The 20,155-nt window shown below is 44.0% G+C and overlaps 1 pseudogene; it reads left to right on the top strand.

The window, feature by feature from the left end:
* The window catches only part of LOC115005832 (potassium voltage-gated channel subfamily H member 1-like), a 41,868-nt pseudogene extending 22,143 nt beyond the window's left edge, over positions 1 to 19,725 (top strand).
* The last annotated feature ends 430 nt before the right edge of the window (positions 19,726 to 20,155 follow it).

Raw genomic sequence — 20,155 nt, 5'->3', positions numbered from 1 at the left:
CAGCCTGACTCAGCACTGGTGATGCGTTCAGGGTATAGAGAACGTGGAGGTTTATCTTCAGCTGCTGAGAGACGAGCTGAGAGTCTGTTACAGATGTGTTTAAAGATGGCCGCCACAACAACTCGGCACTGGCCTCATGTCTTGATCTTACAGCCGGATCTCCAGCTTCTAATTTCTTTCTTTGCCAAAGCTAAATATAAAAATAGATACTAGAAACCCACAGTGAGGTCTGCGGGTTACTCAACTAAATGCTTTTTCATTTTTCAAGACAGTGAACTGGATCAGATTATAAATGTAAATTCTGTTGTCTTCCATTAGAACACTTTCAGTTCAATCACAACAGAATTCAAAGAGCTTCTGGGTCAATAAACTGCTTCTCAGAGCTCATGTTGACGTCTTCAGATGTCTCATCCCAAAACCCACAGATCAGTTTACTCTCATAGAAACCACAAATCTTTCCTTTGAAGCCTAAAGAGTGAGTCACAGCTCTCTGTTGCGTTCACATTCGCTGTTACTCAAAACAAACTGTGTGTCCTTGTGCTCCGAAGAACATGTTGAATGCATTTTCTTGCTCATTAAATATTTGCAAAGCAGATTTTAATTCCTCCGCTTTAATAGTTGTGGCTGGAGGCTTTTTGTCTGTCCCAGTCTCGTGAGATCTCAGGAACCCCCGAAGGGATTCTTTTCAGATGTGGCACAAACGTCCACTTGGACTTAAAGATGAACCGACAAGAATTTGGTGGTCAAAGGTCACTGTGACCCCACACAACGTTTTTGTCCACAACTCAATAATTCATACGCTAATAATGACAATTTCACACAAATGTCTATAGAGACATACAACGTGTGGCGGTAATCCTGCTTTATAAATATATCCTGCTAGAAATGAGAGCAGAGAGAGAAGTCAGGGAAAGGATTTCTGTGGGGTGAATTATTCCTTTTTAAAGTTGTGACACAGTTCAGAGCTGACAGGAAGTGACGGGACGGAGAGAAGTGGGAGGAGGCGACACTCTTGATGCTGTTAACGTCCTGATCAGTTTAGTAATTTAATCATTATGCTGAGATATTTATGAGATTCTGAAACTTCATTTGTTGTCTTATGATAAATAAATAAATGACGTAAAAACAAAGCTTGTTATGTCGTTAGATAATGATGTCGTGATCACAGGAAAACACAAAGAGGAGAAATAATGAAACCCCGTCCTGTGAGGACGAGTTGTTGAGTGAAGGGAGATGAAGTGTCGGAGATTTGACCCCTCGCTTCAGCCCATCAGAGCGTAATCAACCTTTTCATTCTGCCTTCACTCACGGCGTCGATGCTCAGCGTCTCTGTGTGCCAGCGGTGAAGGCTGCTAATGGAGGAGCAGTGCATTGTGGGAGTTTCCCAAGTGAGGAAACAGTGTTGTTGATGAGAGGCGGCTGAGTGGTCCGATGAGAGGCTGCAGTGACAGACGAGACGAGCATGGAGAGGATGTGTGATGTTGCCGGTGGCAGAGCTGCTGCATGTTTCATACACGTTTCATACAGACTTCATCCATCCTGACTATAAAAGCACCGATGGAGAGTGCAGGAGGATTTAAGCACTGACTTCAGTCACGAAACAGTGAGTTCCCTTAATATAAGTCCTATTGGACTTTATACCATGACCTCTGCAGTGGTGAAGGACGTACTCAGATCACAAAAAGTGAATTTTACAAGATTACATTTGAACACATCATGACAACGTTATAATTAACCTTCGCCCAATACTCATTTTTACTGAATAGCTTGAACGCATCGTAACTCGCTCTCATTCTGCCGACAGTTAATAAACCTACAACCATTTCAGAGCAGCAATACATTAACCAAATGACCAACCAGTCAGTCAATAAATCATTCTACTTTAATAAGCGTAACTTTTAATAATCGTCGCACAAAAAACAAAACAATTTACAGAGGTATTAATGACAAAAAGGCTAAAATAATGAGGAAAATAAACCTTGAGCGTCTGTAACACGTTTCATTTTGTGTCACTGCAGCATTTTTAATCAATAAAAGCATTCACAAAATAAAAGCATCGATAAAAGTTTCCACTCCAATCTTCATAGAGGTCTGTGACACAGTTTGTCATCACAAAATACATGTTCTTCACATTCAGTTAACAAATATTAGCATCACTCTTTGGTTCAGAGGAGAGTCTGTAGTGTGGTTCAGTTGTATCGCACCAACTCAGGGGCTCCATGGACCCACATGTCTGGTGCCTTGCTCAAGGGCACCATGGCAGGGCAGGAGGTGAACTGGGACCTCTCCAAGTAGCAGTCACACTCCATTTCTTTTAGGTTGGGTCGGTGACTTGAACCAGCGACCCTGCGGCTCACAGTCCAAGCCCGTACTGACTGAGCCACTGCGGCACATGTTGGTTACATGTCATGTTTACAGACGTGTCCATGAACTGGTTCCACAGTGATGGTGCAACAGTTATGTGAACTAATGATCTTAACGTTATAGTTTGCATCTACAAACTGCTCGTGACCCTTGGCTCTCTAAATGTAAAGATAATAAATGATTGTTCTTAATATTCTCCTCTCGTCTTGATCTGGTCCCTCTTCCTGTGCAGGGGATCAGCAGTCTCTTCAGCTCTCTCAAAGTGGTCCGTCTGCTGCGTTTGGGTCGGGTCGCCAGGAAGCTGGACCACTACATCGAGTACGGTGCGGCCGTACTGGTTTTACTGGTGTGCGTGTTCGGCCTGGCGGCCCATTGGCTGGCCTGCATCTGGTACAGCATCGGAGACTACGAGGTGATCGACGAGGACACCAACAGCGTGAGGATGGACAGCTGGCTGTTCCTGCTGGGGGAGACGGTGGGGACGCCGTACAGGTTCAACGCTTCGGGCTCGGGCCGCTGGGAGGGGGGGGCCCAGCAAAGACTCGGTCTACATCACCTCGCTGTACTTCACCATGACCAGTCTGACCAGCATCGGCTTCGGGAACATCGCACCAAACACGGACGGAGAGAAGATCTTCGCTGTGGCCATGATGATGATCGGATGTGAGTCGATTTCTCTCCGAGTGCTTTCGCAACGCTTCATGACGACACTCACAAACACACATAATGCTCATTAAAGATTATAGATGTGACTTCTAATGATTTCTAAGTGTCCTATGGAAGTTATATACGAGAGGCTGACCGACGGGGCGTATAAAACATTGTGATTACTGCATTTTCATGCTTTACAAATAATCTATGCTGCACCATACGTGATAATTATGCATGAAAAGGCATTAGACTTGACTTACTACCAACAATGAAACATTATTCACTGACTCTTAACTCATGAGCAGAGATCAGTGTAGAAAACGTTCAGGAAGCAGCGTCTCACTTTCAGCCGACAAACATCCCCGGCAGCAGCTCAGATCAGCTGTCGCTAAGTAATGCTGATTCTGTGAGTAACTTGATAACAAGGCCAGAATTAAACATGACTGTTGTCCAGTTAAAGTGCGTCTCTGCAATCCTGGTGTCTGCACGCACCAAAGATCCCGCTCTGTAGCACCATGTTACAATCGCCAGCTCCGATACTCCGAGTGAGACGTCTTCTCTAGTAGATCGCGTCACATCCGTTTGAGGAGTTTGTTCATATTAGTATTATTATTATTATTATTATTATTATTATTATTATTATTATTATTATTATTATTATTATTATTATTATTCATATCCGATCAATAACTTGAGCTTTTCAAAGTGATAGTTTTGATCCAGTCTGTGTTGGGTTCATTCATTCATTCATAAATAATACAGAAGTTTTTAACCAACTTCATCAACATGTGTTATTTATGATGTTGATGTTAACGTAAATAAATCCAGGAATTATCATCGTTCAAACCTTTAAACCTTGTTGCACACAGACATACACAAGTCTGTCATATATATATATATATATATTATATGTATATGTATACATATATATGTATGTATGTATGTATGTATATATATATATATATATATATATATATATATATATATGCATACATATATATACAGTACCAGTCAAAAGTGACAGTCAAAAATATATATATATATATATGTGTGTGTGTATATATATATATATATATATATATATATATATATATATATATATATATATATATATATATATATATATATATATATATACAGTACCAGTCAAAAGTGACAGTCAAAAATATATATATATATATGTGTGTGTGTGTATATATATATATACACACGTGATCGATGGATGTGTTTAATTTACAGAAGTGTAATTGAACATGTGATACCAGCTTCCACAGACAGAATAATAGTTAATGTTGCAGTTCAACATATTTAATTTAATTTACCTCTGAGAATCCAAAGCTTGTGAAACATCCAGTGTTGATTTAACGTTTGACGTAAATATGATGTGTATTTCTCATCTATATTTAAGAACAAGTGTTATCTTTACCAACAAACAAGCCAACAGTGACTGAGCGAGAGGGCTTTTTTTTAGATCAGTGACCTTGATCCACTGAAGGTCATTTATTTTTCTCCACCTGCGTCTGTTTAAAGATTTAATCTGTGAGCGACAGTTTTGAAGCTCAGCAGAGATCTGAGTCGACATCGACTGTTTGACGTTGTAAAAGATTGTTATCAGAAATGACTCCTCAGTCTCCACCCACGCAGACTTCACCTCTGCTGCTGCTGCTGCTGCTAGTGCTGCTGCTGCTGCTGCTGCTGCTGCTGCTGCTGCTAGTGCTGCTGCTGCTGCATTTAAAGGAACAGTCAGACATTTTTTCACCACATAAAGTCGGTCAGATAATTGAAAAGCTTTCATAAAGCATCCATAAATCATATCTGGAAATAGACGCATTTTACACTAATGTCTCCAAATATTACTGACGTAAACAAACCTTTTAAAAGCACCAGAGCAACACTTTTTTTATTGTCCCTATTTTTAAAGCTGTCTGTTAACTGAAGTGTTTGCTTTGATTGAATCTCTGTTTCTCCTCCTCCATCTGTCTGCTCCATCTGTCTGCTCCATCTGTCTGCTCCATCTGTCTGCTCCATCTGCAGCCTTTAGTAGGAGGCGTGTGGTGTCATTTTCACACAGTTACACAAACACACCTCATCCAGTGTGACAAACGGCTCCCGGCTCATAGAAACAGCTACACCTCGTCCTTTATCATGATGCGGATAATTATACCTCAGTCATGTGAGGACTCATGTGGAGTCATCTGAACAGCTTCCACACTGTGAGATTGGATTACAGCAGACTTTAATCACAAGCACAGTTTCTTACAATGTTCTTCACTATCCGAATGTCTTGTTATTTTAGAAACATTGATACAGTCCTAGTATACGACGTATGATAAGGATACTATTACCAGTTTGGCTGCTTAGCTTACGTACTTACAGAATGTATGATGTGATTGGCAACGTTGGCTGTAATATAAACTTCCTCAAATCCAATAACTAGCAGGACAGAGCGGCTAATGTCTATGACGGCGTGAAAGGGTCATTGTAGGTTAAAAGGAATGTACACAGCCGGGGTAGGCGAGTAATATTCCCCCCACAAAATCAAATAAATTGTACATTTCCGAGAAAAAAACTCAAAATGTCTCTGAGATCATAAATTCGCTTCACTTTGCGAGGTTGAATCAAGCTTATTATTATATTTTAGTTTTATATTTTTTGTTCATCGAGGGCCGGATGGATGTGGGTAGTTAATGATCGATGCTCCTTGGCTTTGGAAGTAACGCCCGGTCACTGTCGTAGGTAGCGGGCTAGTTAGCATCGCTAACGTCTCAGTTTATGTCAAAGCAGACTCGGTGTAATCCGCTCATCACACTTTTATTCTTGTGGTTTTGTAAAGACTGAAAACGGAGCCGACCCTCCAGACTCTTTATCCAGAGTCTCCGCATGTTCAGCTCTTCAACATGTGGAGACAACAAACGCACACACACCTGCTGTGACGACGGACGGGTTCAGCAAACGGGTGCGGGGGCCTCGAGTAGCTTTGGCTTTTACGTCAATTTAATTGGGAATCTTTAACTTTATTGTTTGACGTTTTCTCCGGTCTGCTGCCGGTCTCTCCTGGAGACTCTCCTGCTCTGCTGCCGGTCTCTCCTGGAGACTCTCCTGCTCTGCTGCCGGTCTCTCCTGGAGACTCTCCTGCTCTGCTGCCGGTCTCTCCCGGAGACTCTCCTGCTCTGCTGCCGGTCTCTCCTGGAGACTCTCCTGCTCTGCATGTTTAGGATTAACTGCAGGCTCCACAGATTTAGAGAGGCCTGTCTGCTGCGATCCAGACAGACGGACAGACGGCCTCAGCGGTAGCGGTTGTTTCCTCAGCGATGTGACGAGGCCTGACACGCTGAGCTCTGCTGTGGTGGAGTTCCTCACTGAAATATTAACTGTACTGTCAGATCAGCTGGACTCAAGTCCTCCCTGCTGTCTGCTGCAGTCTGCACAGATCAGGCTGCTCAGCAGGATGTCTGGTTGAGCCTGAGAGCTGGAGGTGACTGATCCTGCCGCTTTCGCAGTAACATCAGGCAATAATGTGCAAAACGATATTACAATGTGATTAACAAAGGAAAACTAAATTAAAACTAAAAAGTACAATAAAGAATCACGCAGTACGACCCAAATGTGTGACACTGTCTGTATCTGCAGAGTCCTCACACACCTGAGTCATCTGTGATTCTCTCTATACAATAAATACAAATGAAACCTCTGTATCCTGCTCACTGTGTGCTCGGGGACATCGGTCCGTCTGTCCACCATTTAAGACCAAAGCAAGATTTTTCAGGAGCTGCAGGTACAACTTTAGTGCCACCAGGATGTGTGCGCTGTCAACATTGGCTAAAATTGACGTTGAAATATTCCTTTCTAAAAAGACTCATAGGTTTCTATTTGTGCGCATTATGTCCACGACACCGTTCTTTTACTTTTGTCAAACGCTGTGTTTCACTACTAATAGTTAAGACTTTCATATTCTCCAATACATATGTCAGCAGCGAGGAGCGAAGTAGATTCAGACACGTTTTGTACGTTACACTGAATGTCTGTTCCTCACGTGTGAAGCCAAACGTCCAATTGTTCACAGCGAGGACAGACAGACAGTCTGTGGACGTATCCCAGAACACCAGCAGGTAAAAGCTTTTCCTCACTGAGCTGAAGGATGAAGAGCTTTAATGTTGACAATTCGTCTCCTTCATAGGAAGCTGATGTCGTCTCGTGTCACATCAGATCTACGGTCTGTTACTCTGGATCTCATTCACCTCTCAACCTTCGTCAGACACTTCCAGCGAGCTTCACTCATATCTGACTTTAAACAGAACAACTATAATATATGAAGGACGTTCGCTACCGAAGAAGAGTTTGCCACAAAAGCTTGGTTGGGCGCAGTCAGATTGGTGATTGGTAAAAGAAACTGGAAGCTGAGCATCAACATGTGTGCAGATTCACACAGGAACTACTTCCTGTTTCAGTGTCAGGATCACAGTAAAGCCTCTAACAAGCTGGAACTAACAGGCAACGTGTTGCTTTATCAACATGTTCTTCAACCTTCACAATAAAAGGTTAGTCTAGTGTCAGCACTGCTGGAGCTGCATCAGGGAGCATCAGCTGAACTCTGGACGGACACGTCACAGTTCAAACCTTCAGTCTCACACTGAGTCGACTGCAGAGAAGAGAAACACACAGACTGAACATTTAGAGCCTGAATGCACCGTCGTGGTTCAGTAATGATCCAGGGTCTCCTACACTTTCATCAACTGGAAAACTGATTTCAAATCCAAGTTCAACAGCATCCTCCTCTGTCGTGCAGCGCTGTGGGGACGTCCACTAAATGGAAGTTTGAATCGTTTAATTCTTCTTTTAAGGTCAAAACTAATTTCAAATGCAAATAATACATTTGCTGTCTGAATCTTTATCTCTGGTAAAATACCAATTATTGAAGGAAGAAGAAAAACATCAGTAGAACAGCTGATTTATAACTTTTCACAGCAGTGTATAATATATCTTCTATTGTTTGTTATTGTTAGTTATTATTGACGCCCAGTTGTAATTCCTGTGCAGTGCAGACGTATCCACACAGTTTGTCCCTCTGGGGCTCCTGTAGAGACTGCTGAGACTGTCGTCAGGGTGCAGTGCAGTCTGGATCTTCTGGTTTCCTTTTTAGAATCATGAAGGAAACTGAGTATTGGATTATCCCCCCCCACACACACACACACACACACCCCCCCTCCTGTCAGTTTCCTGGCCCACAAAGTGGCTGAGAGCGGCTGGAGGCTGATGGAAAGCGGTTGCTATGACAGCCAGCATCCTGGATCCTGGGTGAGAGTTTGGGGGCATTAGCATAGCGAGTGTGAGCGTTGTAATGCTTACCGTGACATTAGGACGGGATCTGAGAGGAAGGACAGAAATAGCTGGTCCATTTTCTTACCCGAGCATCTGCTCTCCGCAGCAGCAGCCCAAAGACACCAGGAGACCTTAGAATTAAAGATCATCTCCAGTTTGCTTCTTTAGAAAGTTGTTTTCCACACAGATTTAACCGGCTGTGTGTGTTTGGAAAGTTTCTGCTTTCCAAACAAGTGAATCAGAGTTCAAATTCACCGCTGTTTAGACTTTACAGTAACCTTCATGAAGGTCACAGTGAAGAGATTCTGAGCTGCTGTCAGGGTGGCGGCAGGTTTCTGCTGCTGCTGGACGGGTCGGTATCGATCCGGTGACCCGGGTCCATCCCGCTGACAGGCTGCGAGGCAGCTGAGCTGAGTCGGGGGGGAACGGTCATCAGTGTATTGATGAGCTGAGAGAGTTACCGTTAATCTGTCCATAGACGCGGAGACACTTCTGACATGTCAGCGCTCAGACGGAGACTGAATCGATGTCTTGAGGAACTTGAGAAACTCAAGTCACAAAAATCTTTGTTTCATCCACAAAACTATTTATGTTTCCAATGGACCGTTGAACAAACGGGTATCAGTGTCGGCGGGAGGAAGAAGAGGAGTGAAAGTCAAAGACGTTTGAGGCCATTTCAACTGTAAAGCTTTCTTTAGTCACAACTGTTTAACTCTTCTAGTGTCTGTTCGATGAGAAGAATCTAAATGTTGTTCCTTCTTGTTGACAGCGCTGCTGTACGCCACCATCTTCGGTAACGTCACCACCATCTTCCAGCAGATGTACGCCAACACCAACCGCTACCACGAGATGCTCAACAGCGTGCGAGACTTCCTCAAACTCTACCAGGTTCCCAAAGGCCTCAGCGAGAGGGTGATGGACTACATCGTGTCCACCTGGTCCATGTCCAGAGGCATCGACACCGACAAGGTAACGCTTCATCAGCTGCTTACGTTATTCCCTGTCACTCACAAAGTCGAGGCGTGCCACACTTCGATCGCTTACATGTGTCTTGTCTTGATTGGATAGCGTATATTAGAGAACCACGACATGAGAGGAGAACGGGGCGGTGACTTCGTTCTGCTTCAAATGGAGCTCGTGAGCTTGTGGTCACAACATGTGAAGTCGTGCACGGCAATATTACATTTTACTGTCGCCGTCTAGAAGCCACCGAGTTTAACAGTTTAGCAAGATAGCGATAAAGATAGCGTAATGCAGGGAATGCAAAGGCATGATGATAGTAATATGCAATTACGAAGAAAAGCTGAATACGATTACAATTATATATTATCACCGCCATTTCTGAAAAAGTCAGCAAACACGCCGCAACCCGTGAACTCAGCTTCCAAGTTACTTTACAAGTTTCCACTTGGAGGTCATGAATGCCACAAGAGGGGGCGTGCATATGGACTGAACCCAAACCCCATCTGACGGAGGCATCAGTGTGACCTCAGTTTGACCTCAGTTTGACCTCTCTGTCTGCAGGTGCTGCAGATTTGTCCGAAGGACATGCGTGCAGATATCTGCGTCCACCTCAACAGGAAGGTGTTTAAGGAACACCCGGCGTTTCGGCTGGCGAGTGACGGCTGCCTGCGAGCCCTCGCCATGGAGTTCCAGACCGTCCACAGCGCGCCGGGTGACCTCATCTTCCACGCCGGAGAGAGCGTGGACAGCCTCTGCTTCGTGGTGTCGGGGTCACTGGAGGTCATCCAGGATGAAGAGGTGGTGGCCATTTTAGGTGAGTTCCTGAGAACTGTCAGTGTTTTAATCTGGAAGTGAGACGGGGAATTGAAACTGTGTGTTTGCTGCTGCCAGCTGACACCGCCCGTCTCCCGGAGGAAACACCTGAGCTCTGAAACAAAGACGGCGAACCCTGCAGAGTCACCTGCCACACAGAGAAACACAAACACGCTCCTCTGCTTCCTCACTGCATCAAAACCAAAACATATTTCTGTTTGCTATTTTCGTCAGCGTGCGTAGGAATCATGCTCCAGGGCGCTCATTAGCAAAGCATCAGTTTTATGCATGAAGTGTTTTTCTGAAACATGCTGCCTGGTTTATCGGGCTGATGCAGGGAGACAGTTCACCGGTTCAGAAGCAAACACAGTAAAAGAGGATGGAGGAAGCTGTCCAGGCGGAGCACGGCTGAGCAAACAGCCTTCAGAGTCATTATGCAATTCACTCCACAAACTTCTGTCTGAGATTAATATATAAATATATATTACAACTCTGCAGGAACACTCACTGCTCACTGGTGCAGCTGCTGAGACTCAGATGCTGAGAGGGAATTAGGCATGCTGACGGCCTCTCAGAGATATATATATATATATATATAGAGCTACCAGAAGTTTTATCAGCAGTCTGAATCAGCTTCAGTTCCTCTCTGGATAAATATTTAGACTTTCTTTGCAGATCTCTCAGAAACACTCTGAGCCTCTAGTTTCACAGCACAGAACTATTTAAAGTCCTTGTGCGTCGCTTCCTCTTTTCACATCAGTGCGGTGTTTTCTTAAAGCAGCTGCATCAAAGCGCTTCTTCCTTCTGATGAGTATGTGTTCAGGGCAGCGCTCTGCTGCGTTATTAATGACAGCGTTCATCATCTTGACCCGCTGAACCGTGGGCATGTATCTGTTCACCAGAGGAGGTTTGAGCAGTGAAACTCTGTCATGTTTATTTGGATCGAACTCAGAAACACAAACTTCACTTTAATATCAGATGTTGCGCTTCAGAACGTCTCCTGACACTTTAACTCACTTGTTTCACACACACTGTTCTGGAAATCCTCCAGATGTGCAGAGATTATGTGTCTGATGTGACTCCTCAGATCTGTGCCCTGCTTATTTGTCTGCAGGTAAAGGTGACGTGTTTGGTGACGTGTTCTGGAAGGAGATGACGTTGGCGCAGTCGTGCGCTAACGTTCGAGCGTTGACCTACTGCGACCTGCACATCATCAAACGAGACGCGCTGCAGAAAGTTCTGGCGTTTTACTCCGCCTTCGCAAACCACTTCTCCAGGAATCTGGTGCTCACCTACAACCTGAGGAAGAGGGTGAGTCTGCACACCTCGTCACTCCACAGGCGCATTTAACGCAGAGAGATGTACTACATTCAAATATACAAATACATACAGTGTGGTTGAGAAGTTAGGAATCAGCTGTTATGTTGATGTTTTCAATCCATTCAATAATAACTATTTGAACTGAGATAGAAACTATATTTCAAATGTATTATTTACATTTGAAATAGTTTTGGTCAAACTTGCATTTAGTTTTTGTTCCCACAGCGCTGCACGACAGAGGAGGATGCTGTTGAACTTGGATTTTAAGTTTGTTTTCCAGTTGATGAAAGTGTAGGAGACCCTGGATCATTACTGAACCACGACGGTGCGTTCAGGCTCCAAATGTTCAGTCTGTGTGTTTCTCTTCTCTGCAGTCGACTCAGTGTGAGACTGAAGGTTTGAACTGTGACGTGTCCGTCCAGAGTTCAGCTGATGCTCCCTGATGCAGCTCCAGCAGTGCTGACACTAGACTAACCTTTTATTGTGAAGGTTGAAGAACATGTTGATAAAGCAACACGTTGCCTGTTAGTTCCAGCTTGTTAGAGGCTTTACTGTGATCCTGACACTGAAACAGGAAGTAGTTCCTGTGTGAATCTGCACACATGTTGATGTTCAGCTTCCAGTTTCTTCTTACTGAACTGTTGCTCAGAGGGATCTTTGTCTCTCTCTGTCCTTCAGTGTCAGTCAGGTGGAACCATCGCACATTACAAAACAAACCTTCATACAAAATAACATTTATTTCCATAACCACAAGCATGAAAGACATATAGAGGAGTGCTCTGACTGTACCCAGCAGGATACATGTTCAATGGTTGTGTTTTTATCTCTGGAAAGATGACCTGCAGAGTTCAGCAGCAGCTCTTGTGTCTGTTGTTGAGGACTCGGTTATAAAAGGATAAAAGAGACATTTTGTACGTCAGAGAAACGCTGCTAAAATCAGACCAAACAACACAGACAAACATGAATGTGTGTGTGAGTCACGTGACCTCGCCTCGCAGCTCGGTGCCGGAGTCGCTCGGTTGTCATCAGGTTTTTTACACTGAAGACTTTACATAAGCTGCTTTGTTCTCCGCTCGTCCTCCTCCACAGAGCAGGTGTGATGTCGGCTAAGCCAACAGTGTGGAGGTGGATGACGACAGACGGCAGTGTTCGCACCTCAGCTGATGCAAACACACTCGGCTCACTTGCACCCTGAGATTCAGCTCAGCTAGGCTGAAGAGAAACATCTGTAAACACAAATCACCTTTATGAACAAACACTCAAACAAACAAACGTGCAAGTACATCACAAAGGTGAAATTATGTGCAGAACAATAGCTTAAAATACGCCAAACCAATAATTTAGTGCTGAATTCAGAAATGCTTTAAATGATTGGCCACGGTGAGTTTTCAGTCTGAAGGTGTGAAGACTTCCTGCTGACCTCACATCAATGGGGAGCTCGTTCCACCATTTTGGAGCCAGGACAGCAAACAGAATCTGGAGCCCACTCGCAGCGAGCCGATTGGCCGATGCAGAGCGAAGCTGTGTGGGTTGACCGTGGCCTGGATCCATTCACAGCACGGTTAATTCTGCATTGAGGTATTAGGACACTACTTTTACTGAAGTAAAAGATGTGAGCACTTCTTCCAACACTGTGTTGAAGTCTGAAACGTGTGGCGAGAGAACTCACCACCACAACAACAACAACAATCGATGCACGGACTTACTGAAGATACCGTATGAGGTAATGTTTGGATCATGTCGGCTGAGCTGAAGACCTGAAGTGAAACTAACAGCTGATTTAAAACCACCGAGACTAAATCCTTTTTCTAGTTTTTGTAGGAAGTGAAAACACCGGATAAAGGGACACCTGGTCAGAGGTCAACACTCTCACATGTGCTTTCATAACACACATACATTCTTGTACTCGCACCATGTCAGATATCAGAGTACTTTCTACAGTAGAGTGAATAATGCTAAATGGACTGTGTTTATATATCATTATTTATATATTCAAACAGCCCGACGCTATAAACTACAGGTTAGAGAGTGTATAAAGCAGAATGCAGTGTCTGAGACGACAGGCACTAAATAATCCTGCGTGTTCAGTGTGTGTAGAAACCTTTGTGTTATTTAAACGCCGGTCAGTGTCACAGAGCGAGCACAAATGAACTGCCATGAAGAAATGTTGAGACGAGAAACAGCTTCTCAAAATAAAACTGCAGACAGACTGGATCTAAGCTTCTTCACAAGGTTTGAATGGACCAAATTATTCCGCCAATACTTTTATTCAAAGAGACTTTTTGTTCGGATGAAAACAAGCAAAGATTTAATTAACTTATAATTAACTATTATTATATTATTATATTATTATATTATATTATAACTATTATTATATTATTATATTATATTATAACTATTATTATATTATTATATTATAACTATTATTATATTATATTATAACTATTATTATATTATTATATTATATTATAACTATTATTATAACTTCGAATTAAGACTCGTTAAAAAGTCCTGTGATGTTAGCCATACACTGCTCCTCTCTCTCTCTCTGTCTCTCTGTCTCTCTCTCTCTCTCTCTCTCTCTCTCTGTCTCTCTGTCTCTCTCTCTCTCTCTCTGTCTCTCTCTCTGTCTCTCTCTCTGTCTGTCTCTCTCTCGCTCTCTCTCTCTGTCTCTCTGTCTCTCTCTCTCCTCTCTCTCTGTCTCTCTCTCTGTCTCTCTGTCTGTCTCTCCTCTCGCTCTCTCTCTGTCTCTCTCTCTATCTCTCTGTCTCTCTTTCCTCTCTGTCTGTCTGTTTCTCTCTCTCGTCTCTCTCTCTCTGCTCTCTGTCTCTCTGTCTATCTCTCTCTCTGTCTCTCCTCTACTCTTCCTCTCTAGTCTGTGCTCTCTTCCTGGCTTGTATGTCTCTACTGTCTCTCTCTACTTGTCTTCTATCTCTCTCTCTCTGCTCTTCTGTCTCCTCTCCTCTCTGTCTGTTTCTCTCTCTCGCCTTCTCTGTTCTCTCTTCTCTGTCTCTCCTCTCTGTTCTGTCTCTCTCTCTCTCTGTCTCTCTCTCTCCTCTGTCTGTTTCTCTCTCTCGCTCTTCTCTGTCTCTTGTCCTCTCCTCTCTATGTCTCTCTCTCTCTGTCTCTCCCTCTCTCTGTCTGTCTCTCTCTGCTCTCTCTGTCTCTGTCTCTCTCTCTCTGCTCCTCTCTCTCTGTCTCGATCTCTGTCTCTCTCTCGCTCTCTCTCTTGTCATCTCTCTCTCTCTTCTTCTCTCTGTCTGTCTCTCTGTCTCTTTCTTCTCTCTTGTCTGTCTGTGTTCTTCTCTCTCTATGTCTCTCTCCTCTCTGTTCTCTCTCTCGCTCTCTCTCTGCTCTCCTCATCTATCTCTCTCTCTTGTCCTCTCATCTCCCGCTCTCTCTCTGTCTCTCTCTCTCTGTCTCTCTTCTCTTCCTCTCTCTCATCTCTCTCTCTCTCTCTCTCTGTGACTCTCTCTTCCCCCCCCCCCCCCTCTACTGTAAATCGATGAGAAAGCCATCGTGTCCTGTTCTGCTTGGCTGTGCAATAATGACGCTGGTGATGAGAAACGACCTGTCAGTGCAGTTCTCACCTCCAAAGCCTCCGACTACAGCTGAGAGCTGCATCACAACACACTCAGCAGCTACAACAACAACAACAGCAGCTGCAGCTGACCTTATAACATTTAAATCAAAAGGTTACGGGTTTCACATGCAGCCAAAACTCTGCTAATGTGGTGACATAATCGCCCTTTCTTTTTTAGGAATCGTCACTGTTAAAGAAAAATAAGGAGAATTTAGCAGCAACTTCCTTTGGGATAAATAATAATACGTTTTATCTTAAAGTTTAAAGTTACCGCTTTACTGTAAGTAATCATGCACATGTAAAATAATTATAATCATCCGACCTTTTAAAGCAGCTATAATATATGAAATGAATTGAATGAACCTGCAGAGAACGATCAGCTGAATCTGCAGCTTCCCTCGGCGTTATAGTTTCACCTCATTGTTTATCTGTCCGGCCCCAAAACTTTACTGTTCTGGTTCACGCTCAGCGCTCTTACAAGGTCATTTCCAGACCTTCAGGCTGCCACTGTACACGACCTGCCTGCACAGCACCTAACAGCAGACACAAACATGTGTTTTTACATTTGAATGCAGCACACAGAGTCTCTGAGTGTCGGAGCAGCAGTGGGATGTTTTGTGTTTGTATCAGAAGAAACCGAGTTGTTGAACATTAGCAGTTCTCTCACGTTCTGTGTTCCTCTGTTCTCATCACCCCTGAGAGCTCGAACGGCCCGACTGCTACTGCTTTGTCCACACGATCCAATTTCAGCAGGTCAGGAGCTCCCTGATTGGCTCAGGGTTCAACATACTGATGACATCGCTGAGGGGAAAGCCTCGCCGTCGCCTCCTCTCACTGTCGCAGCAAAATAAAGACACAGTCAGACTCAGCAGAGGTCACATGTCGCTGACGGTCCTCGGACACCGTCAGGTCAGGTCAGCTCCTACATCAGTGGAGATGTTTAAACACCTGGTGCAGCTTCAGATTACAGCATCGCACCACAGTTTTATACGTGTTGCACCTGTAGTTAAAACCTGTCTGTCCTCACAGCATTATTAGTTTCCCTCCATCAACACCACTCGTTCTAAACGTGTTCATTAGAATAGATTTTAAACGGGTTCTTACTGAACACTTTTAATCCTATAAAAGTGGATTTGTTTACGCTGCCGAAATGCCCCGACAGATGTACGTTCTCTGTTCCTCGAAACCAGCTAATGAGGCTGCCAGTGAAGTAAGATAAGAGAGTAAAGTCCTTTACACACCAGGGGCGCTTCCGCTGCAGCTAATAAACACACTGCTGTAAAAAATATATATATATTTTACAGCAAACACACAATTTATATTTAAGGACTTATTTGACAACTTTGCATCAAAGTGGCTTACGTCATCAAATATGTTTGAGGTAAAAGGGATTTTCTCTAGTTCAACTAAACACACTAATATATATATATATATATATATATATATATATATATATATATATATATATATATATATATATATATATTAATATGATATAATATATGATAATATAATATACGATAATTAGCTAAAGATCTTTAATATCGAACTATTTTTATTTTATTTTTCCCCACACTGTTTTTTTAATAAAAGTTAGAACGATGGGTTTTTGTTTTTCTCGATCAGGTCTCGGAGCACCTTACAGTACGGAGACGTTTGTTAAATAATAAATGACTTGTTTTATCAACACACTTTCAGATGTGAGTGCTCCTTTTCACGCAGTTGATCATGCAGTTTTAATTCATGGCCTGAAGCTTCTGCTTCAGATCGGGTTCGGATCTTTCTTCGTCACAACAGGAAACATTTCAATTATGTTTCTAAAGACGCAAATCCTGTTGTGTCAACTGTATGTTTTCTTCTACAATGTGAGAAGTTAGAGGTGACGGTTTACTGACTTAGATTCCACTAACATGCCAGCCAGCTGAGAATGTGCTTTCTACTTTCGGCTGGCAAGCAAGCTAATGCTAGCTAATGCTAGCTAATGCTAGTCCCGTTGCTAACACGACAGTGTAGTAAAGCTGCTTTAGTGTGATGTCATAACTGTTTGTAAACCATGTCTCTGAATCAGGTTCATTTGTTTAATGGAAGTGTCCATTTTGGGTTTGGAGAGAAGAATCAACGTTTAAGGTCACAAACAATGTTTTGGACCTGTGGGGACTTCGTCACATCACTCCTCCTCCTGTAGCCTGAAGTCTTTTACTTTTAGGCGGGAGTGAAACTATTCTAATCGTTTCTCTGGTTTCCCGTTTTCTTTTTACAGATCGTCTTCCGGAAGATCAGTGATGTGAAACGTGAGGAGGAGGAGATGTTGAAGAGGAAGAATGAGGCTCCTCTGAACCTTCCTCCAGATCATCCGGTCCGACGACTCTTCCAGCGTTTCCGGCAGCAGCGGGAGGCACGGCTCGCCACGGAGCGGGTCGATCAGGAAGGCGGTGATGTGGAGAAAGGTGTCGTTGCTCTGGGGCCGTCCAGAGGTCCAGAGATCCTGGCCTCCACCAGTATAGTCATGGTGACGGAGAGCCCCGCCACACCCACCACCTCCACAACATCCATCCCTTCCTCTTCATCCAGGACCTCCAGCCGAGTCATGCTCCACGCTCCGGCCACCCAAAACGGAAACCTGATCGGCTGCAAATCCGCGGAGCCGGCCAAAGCTAAAGGCTGGGGACGATTCAAGGAGTCAGTCGTGAAGGCCGAGTCGTGGAGCAGCGTCTCTAAGGCCGAGTCCATGGAGACGCTGCCCGATAGAACTAAGTCTCAGGACGAGTTGTCCCTCAAGAAAACAGACTCCTGTGACAGCGGCATCACAAAGAGCGACCTCCGTTTGGACAATGTCGGCGATGCCAGAACGCCGCAGGAGCAAAGCCCGGTCCCGTCTGACGAGAAGAGGGTCTTCTGTCCGATACCGGAGCAGAGCATGCAAGCCCCTTTCCTCGAGCTGAAACAGGAATTAAGAGGAGACATCAGATGTCTCAACAATCGCATGGCAGCGCTGGAGACTCAGCTGGCTGAGATGCTGAGACTTCTCAAATCCAGGAAGTCGTCAGGCTCCTTCTTCGAGATCTCGCGGCCTCCTTCCCCCGACTCCGATAAGGACAGCGTTTCCTAAACAGGACACGGAGTCGGTCTGCAGGAATCGAACTCGACCCGTTCGGCCTCCTGATGTCAGAGAAGATCTTCCGACTGCAGTGTGAAGCTGTGCTGATGGTCGACGGCGATATCACACAAAAGCACATTATCACTTTGATCAAAGAATAAAGAAAGAGTCATGATGGCACCTTCGGTCCCCAGGAGGGGTTAGGCCTTCATATGAGTTTTGCAATAATAAGAGACGGCTTTAACATTGTTGTTTTAAACAGGACTTTGGCACTGTGATGATAGAAATCGTGTTCTAAGGGTTCATTTGGTGGCTTTGACCCGTCTCATGACGTCTGGTCCACAAAGTCTGTTTAGCTGACACGGGGTGTGTTCAGGGACAATCAAAGAGGGACATATCGCTGTGATTCAAGTGGACATGTGGATCCCAAACCTTAAAAACAGACAAAAAGATGATGGCGTCCATGACATCACTACTTTCACGTATCACAGATTGTGATTGGTTGTTAAGAGCGTCAATCAAAAGATGGACATTCACTCGTAAAAGGACTTTCAGCTGATAGTGGTTTGGTTCGGTGGGATTTATTACAGAAAAGGCGGCAGAAGAATGTCCCCCCCCCTTCATGCAGACGTAACACTGTGTTAGATTTCAGTGAGAAGTCTTTGATGTTTGGGGTTGGTAGTGTTTTTATATCCAGAATGAAAGACGTGATGCAGCACAGTGACAATGAAGCCCTACATCTATGTGATGCTTTCTGCACAGAGCTGGACAATAGTCTTTACTTTAGTTTGAGTTTTTATAAAAGTTAACATGATTCCATGTTGATTCAGCTCTGAATGGATCTCAACCGTAATCTTATGGCTTCAGTGTGAAGGGTCACACGTCTGCGGATGCTTCTGAATTCAAGTGGAATATATTTAAACTCATTGCAGCTATTTAAATCAGGTGTTTTTAAGAAATGGTTGATTTAAAATGATATGGTCTATTACTAAATCAGCATGTCATGTTGGGAAAAGATCACTCCAGCTGACAGTAATGTTACTTCCTGTCCTCTTAACTCCTCGTACACAATGACTAATTGTAAAATAACTTTTTGTCGTCCTCGGTTATTTAAAGATACACTTCCTGATTTTACCCAATGCCATCCCAAATGTCAAAAGTGTCGACCATTAAACATTAAAGCTGCATTAAAGGGCAGAAGGACTCTAAAGCACTCGGTGTGTTCTCTGTTTGAAGGGTGTAGTAATATTTTGGGTCGTTGACTTGTAGGTAGAAAGTTTCTGTGCTGAAGGTGAAAGTCAGTCAGTGCCTCCGGCAGAGCTGTTGCATCTGTCCGTCAGACATTTGCCTCTTTGTTTTATAACTTTGCTTCATTAGTGTTCAGCGGAGCGTCGCTGTCGGACCTGCAGGACGTTGTTTCCTCTCCAGAAGTCGCTGCTTGTTCCTCTGAAGTCTCAGCGGTGACTTATAGCAACTAAACTACCTGCAGTGCAAACTGTAGGTTTCACCTCTGGACGGCGACATCTGTTGTCATGTGGTACGACAACCACACATTTGTTGCTACTCGCTGGCAGGTTGTGCTTAAGTTAACTGTGACAGAGCAGGCGTAACGTCCTGTTGAGTTGGAGGGTGATGACGGCCAATAGACTCCCAGGAGAGCCGTGATTGGCTCGGCTGAGTCTTTCTGTTTGGTCTATATGGCTGGCTAGTTCTTCCTGTAGCTTTAGTCTCTTCATCTGTGCCTCCATCAAAGTTCCTTTGCAGGAAACCTTAATAATTTTATATGCAACAGTTTCTCTTTGCAACACGTCTGGTTTCACTCGTCTCTCTCTCCTCCAGTCGTCAGGTCGGGTTATGTCCAACACGTCTTGTCAGTTGTTTTGATGACATCAGCATTTTAGATTTCAAACCAAAATAGATCGAGAACTTTGGTCAGAAATGGAGGAAGCTTCACCTCTATATGTAGAAACCTTCCTCTACAAGAAAGACGCAGCCTGTCAGTCAACACACAGGGGTTAATGGTACAAATACAAACCCTTGAGTTA

Source organism: Cottoperca gobio, unplaced genomic scaffold, assembly GCF_900634415.1.
Source record: "Cottoperca gobio unplaced genomic scaffold, fCotGob3.1 fCotGob3_378arrow_ctg1, whole genome shotgun sequence".
NCBI lineage: Eukaryota > Metazoa > Chordata > Actinopteri > Perciformes > Bovichtidae > Cottoperca > Cottoperca gobio.
The sequence above is the reverse complement of the archived record's forward strand: the minus strand, read 5'-3'. Positions and strand labels throughout refer to the sequence as shown.